The following is a 6,333-nucleotide window of genomic DNA, read 5'->3' as shown; positions in this document are numbered from 1 at the left end:
ACAGTGCCTGTGTGGTGGGATGATGCTCTCCACAGCTCTGACACAGAGGCTGCAGTGAGAAATGGCTGTGCATTGCCGAGCAGCTGGAAGCAGTTATTAACCCAATTTGGCACCCGAGCTGAACCAGGAATGCATCTGGGTGGCTTGAATTGTTCTTAATTATATTTTTGGTTTATTGTTTTCATTTCAAGCTGTGCTCTGCCGCTGCTCTCTGTATATCTCTGTGCTGTACATTTCCTTTGCTTCCAGCCCAGGGTAATTGCTCCTTGTCGTGCTGTGTTTGCCATTTTAATTTTTTATCATCTCGGTTACTTTCTTTCCTTTTCCCCTTTTGATTATTCGGTTATGTCATTCCCATTTGTCCTAACATTTCAATAAATTCACTGCTACATTACCTTTGTCCCTAGAGCTGCAGTTTATCCTTCTCTTCTAATGTCTCTGTCTCAAAGCTGGATATAAACTGTTCATTTTTTCCTAACAGCTTCCCTTTTGGGCTGAGGCGCAGGCAGCCCTGCCGCAGACGGCAGCGTGCGGCGCTGCAATCCTGGTACCAGAGTGCCCCCTTGCAGAAATACTGGGGAATAACAGGACTCCTCTTCCTTAGGGCAGGAGGCAAAACCAGGCAGGATTCTGCAGTTCAGTGGCTGACCAGAGGTTAACTTAGATAAGAGTCGCTAAAAGGATGCTGATGCAAACGGTGTGTAAGAAAATGAAGGGGGGGGGGGGGGAAGGGGAGATTGACTACATTTTCGTGTTGAGGCAATGCCCTTTGTCTGCTGGGAATGCACTTCTCTCGCTCCCCTAGGTGCTTGTATTTTCCTGTCACATTCTGTCATACTAAAGCTCACAGTAAGGGGCTATGCTGGGCATGGAGAAGCAAGCTGGCCTCCTGCGCACTCATACTGTGCATGGGGAGGTGGCCCTCCTGCAGGAAAGCAATTTTCCTTCTCCATTAGCTGATTCCACCCTGAGTGGCTAGTTTCTGTTTGGTCAAGTCTTGATGCTTTGGCAGGCACTGACACATCTTCCTCTGTGGTTGAAGACTGCTCCGAGCTGGCTGGTCCAGCCACTAATGGAGGGAGCAGCCTCTCTTGCAGCGTCAGCAGCAGCAGCTGGGGAGATGCAGGATGGATAACTGCTGGGTGGAGAGGCAATGGGGACAGGAGTATGATACTTTATTAACCTGCCTTCCTATGGACTGAGTAGTGCTTATCTTGCCACCACTCTCGGGAGCAAGGTCCTTGCAAATGGTTTGGTTTCTGTACCAGCAAAATGACTAAGACCTTGAGCTGTGGTTTGATGTGTGATGTGTTGCAGCCCTGTGTATGCAGCCCTTTCTGAAGTGTTTGTACTGAAAACATTTAGCCATCCTAAGGTAGAGCACAGACACTGAGCCAGACCTTCACGTTAAAACTAGTCAGCGCAGGGGAGCCTATGGTCCTACCTGTATCAAAAGGAAACATGAAGGAAACACACTGTCCATAATTCATTTATGGGAGGTATGAACCCATGTTTCACTTCAAACTGTAACATCAGGTTTAAAGTAAAGTTAACATCATTATTCAATCCTTCTAAAATTTTGTTCTTATTATTAGAGTTTATTCCTAGAGATGAGAAACACCATTTTCCTTCAGGGTACTCCTTTCAGACTCTAATAAAGTCCTAGTTATGAACAAGTTGAGCTACTGGAGTCTTGCTCTCCCTTGTATCTTTAAACACTCTCCAGAGAAGGCAAAACCCACCCTGGTAGCTACTTTTTTAAGTTCCAGTGCAGGAAGATTGCTTGCTAACACGTGGCAGCTCTTCAGCACCTTGGGAAACACAAAGGCTCCTGTCAAGGCTCTGAGCTAGCACTGTTGAATGAAAGCCCATGGCATTCGCATGTGGTTAAGTGCTTTATTATGCAGCAAGGGAGGCACAGGCAGAGCAAGGGACTGTGACACATCCAAGAGCACGTAGCAGAGACAGAATACAGACTAAACCCCAGCTATTCCTCTCCAGACCACTTTATCATTTCAGGCCACAGCTGCAACAGCGCTGGGAATGTGGCCCATGGCCGTGTGGTCGCCCTTGTTCAGGTCTGTCCACTGCAAGCCTGGCTAGCCAAAGCAGCACTGCAGGTGCTGAGGTGGCTGCCTCCAGTGCCAGTGCATGCTCCTGAGGGCATCTTCCTGTGCTCAAGCCAGCCTGAGTGTGCACAAGGGCACGTGCACTGAGCTGGGAGAGCTCCGGCACTGAACTATGGCTGCACGTCAGCAGGATGATGCTAAAGCTGATCTGTCCTCCATGGAAACCTCAGTGGTTGGCAGACATCCGGTGGTTTGTAAAGTTCAAAGTGCTCTGATTAGGTCACAGGGCTGAACTAGAAACTGAGCCTAAATTATGGCCACCTGTAAGCCAAGAGGCATTCATTGCTATCAGTAACTATGTGATGGAGAGGGTACGTATGCATGTCTGCAGACATGTGAGCAGGCAGGCAAAGCTGTGCCCTGGTTCTGGGCGGTTTGTTAGTTTATATATTTTATTTCTAGGGAAATGCTAGGACTGAACATGGAAACTGTTGTGGCACTGAGGCAAACTGAGCTCTGCCATAACTGCGACAGCACTGCTCCTGCACATTCTGGGGGTACGCTGGGTACAGAGGCAAAGCAAACGCTTAATGCAGCAGCCATCCAGGGGCTGTGCTGAGCATGTTTGAGAGCCAAGCCAGGACTAGAGAGCCACACCACAGACAAGTGGAGCAGGGACATCAGAGCCTGCCAGTGCTTTGCTCTTCAGTTCCAGAAGTATTTTTAAAGATCCTGACCTAGTTATGGACCTGCAGCAACCTGGCGGGTGGGAAGGAGCAAACACAGAGACCTTCTCCGTGATTTGAAACTAATTACTAGCTGTGGATGTAGTCACGCAGCCTCATTATCCCCACCCATCCCATGTTTTTCTTCTCCTCCAGCCCTCCAAACGTGACACTATCTTCTCTTGGCTTCAGTGCATTAGGAGGCTTTTCAGGACCAGAAGTATGGTCTAAGTGTGGCCCAGAAGCTATGGTGCCATGGGGCAGCAGGGGCACTGACTCTCCTGCAGCACAGGAGCAAAGGCTGAGCCCACAGCCTGCTTGTTTATGCCAAGGAATTTTTGGCTGCAGGTGCTGGTTGAATTCCTGGTATCGCTGGCAGGCGATCCTCCTGGCTCTTCACAGCAGTGCTTTAGTTCAGCCCACCTATGTTCACACAAGGCTCCAGTGCAAGAAAATCTCCATGGTTAGCTACCCCCAGAATGTTCCATTTACAGTGAAGTTAAAAAGCGACACCCCTCTTTGTCTTAGAAAGCAAAGGAGGAACCTCTCCTGTGGTGAAGAACCTATGAGAAAAAATGGTACTTTTATGCCCAGGTTTCTGACAGCAGCCACTGTGTGCAGGTAAATGAAAAGAAAGCAGCCATTGAGTTACAGAACTGGGTTTCCTGATACATCATTATTTTAGCACAGCTCTTCTGCAAGCACATGGCAGATGACTTCAAGAATTACAACTAAATTCCCCTTGTGAAATGTAAGAACCAGTATTTGTTTTCTGATGCGTTAACCCAGCAGTTTTGCTTATACTCTTAGAAAAGCACTAACAGGACAGATGCTCCCCTGCAGATGTCATTGTGGGTCAGGTTGGCCCTGTGTCAAACTAGCAACAAGGGGAAGCCTGTATGTGGGCATGCAGAGGGCAGATGTACACTGCACAGTAGGAAATAGGGTTGCCAAGCCACACACACTCCGTTAAGCATCATGAGATTAGGCTGGAAAGACTGGTATTGGGCAGGGACAGAAAGGTGAAAAGGAAAAACCCTCCATGCAGCATGGCCTGATCTCTGCACCATAGACCAGCCTAAGAGGGACTAGAGTAGAGAAATGGAAAGGCAGCATTCTTAAATCATTTGTGTCATCTGTCACTGAGGACCCAAGCACACATTAAGTGACGGTTTAGCCATGTGTTTATCCTGCAGAAGAGAAGCCAACTACCAGACTGTCACACTGGTACACAGATCTGGGTTGCTTCCCAGGGCTTCTGCAGCTGTATTTTGGCCAAAGGAGCAGAGAGAAGGGGACAAAGGGGTACCTGAAGTTCTCCTTGAGATCCTTTCATATTCTGGGACTATGTGAGAATAGGGTCAGTCTCCAGCCTAGGTCAGAAGCAATCTCCACCTGTGTGCTGGCAACCTAACCTGCCAAAGTGGCTTAAGAGGAGGCATTAGTGTCAGCCTTGTTTTATAAACCATCACCACTGCTTATACACCACAGAGCTTTGAGTGTCTGCATTAAGTAAATGAAAAGCAAGGCAGCAATTACCTAGCCTTGCAGCTAATCCAGGGCTGCCTAGATGAGGTCTGTTGGAGTATTACACATGATGGAGAAGAGCTCTGATACATCAGGAATCCAGCAGGCCTCTCTAGCTGTGCTTCAGTTTGAGCTGCACCTTCTGGGTCAGATGGGCTTTTAACATGTCATACTTCCCTCTGCCCTTGTGCCACCTTATTTGTAGCACTCAGCACTGTTCTATGAAATAATCTGAGCTACAGTCTTCTTAAGATGAGGTGTGGAGAGCTGGGCAGAGAGAAGGGACTCTACAAGGGCATGCAATGATCAGACAAGGGAAAATGGCTTTAAACTGAAAGAGGGGAAAATTGAGATAGGAAGTTCTTCCCTGTGAGGGTGCTGAGGTCCTGGCACAGGTTGCCCAGAGAGGCTGTGGCTGCCCCATCCCTGGCAGTGTTCAAGGCCAGGTTGGATGGGGCTTGGAGCAACCTGGCCTAGTGGAAGGTGTCCCTGCCTGTGGCATGGGGGTGGAGCTGGATGAGCTTTAAGGTCCCTTCCAACACAAACCATTCTGTGATTCTACGATTTAAGAAAACACTTCCCCAGTTTTAAGCAGGAACACTTACAAAAAAAACCCTGAGACTGGTCCTCCAGCCAGAGGCAAATGCTGTCCCAGAGAGCAATGCTGGGGAGCAACTGTCATGGACAGCCACACAGCCTGCCTTGGGGATCCAGGCCAGGCAGGAGTGTTTTGTTCCTATAGCCATAGGAGACCAGAGAGTTCAGCTCCCCATCACTGCAAGCTCTGCCTTACAACAAACATACTATGGTGTGCATTTGCAGTTGGTATAAACTGCCCAGTGAAGCTGCTTGGTGCAGCAGAGCAGTGTCTGCTGGAGTGCACGGACCTGTTTCTTCCAGATATCCAGCAACGTGCAGCCTACACACACACACGCCTGCTCAGCTCCTCTCCCTGACAACACTGCTGTGTCCTTGACCAACTTTCTTGCCGAGTGAGCACATCCTCCACACTGGCCTGCCCATTGCTGCTCAGTCAGCTGCTAGGGCTGGGTGTCTCCAGACTCTCCCATATCCAGATGTTCCTCCCTCCCCACTCCGAACTTCAACCTTACAAGAAACAAATTAAAAGGGAAAACAAAAGGTATTCACTGATGGAGGTTCTGGCAGCTGCTCCCTGTGCTCATCAAAGGGAAGGAAGTGCCAAGTATTTCCTTGTACGAACTGTTTCTGTAATCAAAGCGCCCTACGGTTCAGCTGCAAATGCTGATTCCCTCCCACCCCACGCACAATCCATGGGTCATGAGCACAAGCAGACTGCCCACCCCCTCAGCAGTTTATACTTTCACACAGTGACACTCATACCCGTTTTCCATGCGACATTGACCATTTATTTCCTCGTGGAGTGAGGACAGAGATGGGGCAGGCTGCTGCAGGCACGTTCGCACTTGAGTTGGTGCTGTAGATTCAAATGCCAGCATGCTTCCCACACACAAGCACAAATGCTTCACTTCCCCATCCCCAGAACATCTTGCCTAACTGGGACAGCAGGAAAGGGGGGAACGGAATTGTGTTTTTACTGGGAACACCCCTCCAGTCTGCCCCATTTGCTGTGGTGAGGCTCTTGGAGCCAAACAGGGAAAAATAACCCCTGGACCCTTCCAGCTGAAGCTGGAAAGAGCTCTTCCCAAGGACCTCCCACGCCCTGGGACCTCCATGGCTCACGGCCCTGCTCACAGGGTCTCACAGTAGGCAGCAACAAGCAAAACCGCATGCGAACATGCCACTTTATAGTGCCATTTTATATTGTCTTATAAAAAGCATTTCTGTGCTATTACTCTTTCCAATGCTGGCAGTCGTAACTTTGTTTCTGTTTGTTTGGGGAGTTTGTTTTGCTTTCAAACACCAATAGACAGAACATTTCCTGAGAAGCTTGTCTCCTAACCAGTAACACTTCAAACTAGGAAATCAAGCTGTAAAAATCAAACAGATCTTTGCCCTTCCCATGCTGTTTC

Source organism: Pezoporus occidentalis, unplaced genomic scaffold (assembly GCF_034315485.1).
Source record: "Pezoporus occidentalis ecotype Australia unplaced genomic scaffold, CSIRO_AGI_Poc_V1 ctg120, whole genome shotgun sequence".
In the NCBI taxonomy this organism is placed as follows: Eukaryota; Metazoa; Chordata; class Aves; order Psittaciformes; family Psittacidae; genus Pezoporus; species Pezoporus occidentalis.
The sequence above is the reverse complement of the archived record's forward strand: the minus strand, read 5'-3'. Positions refer to the sequence as shown.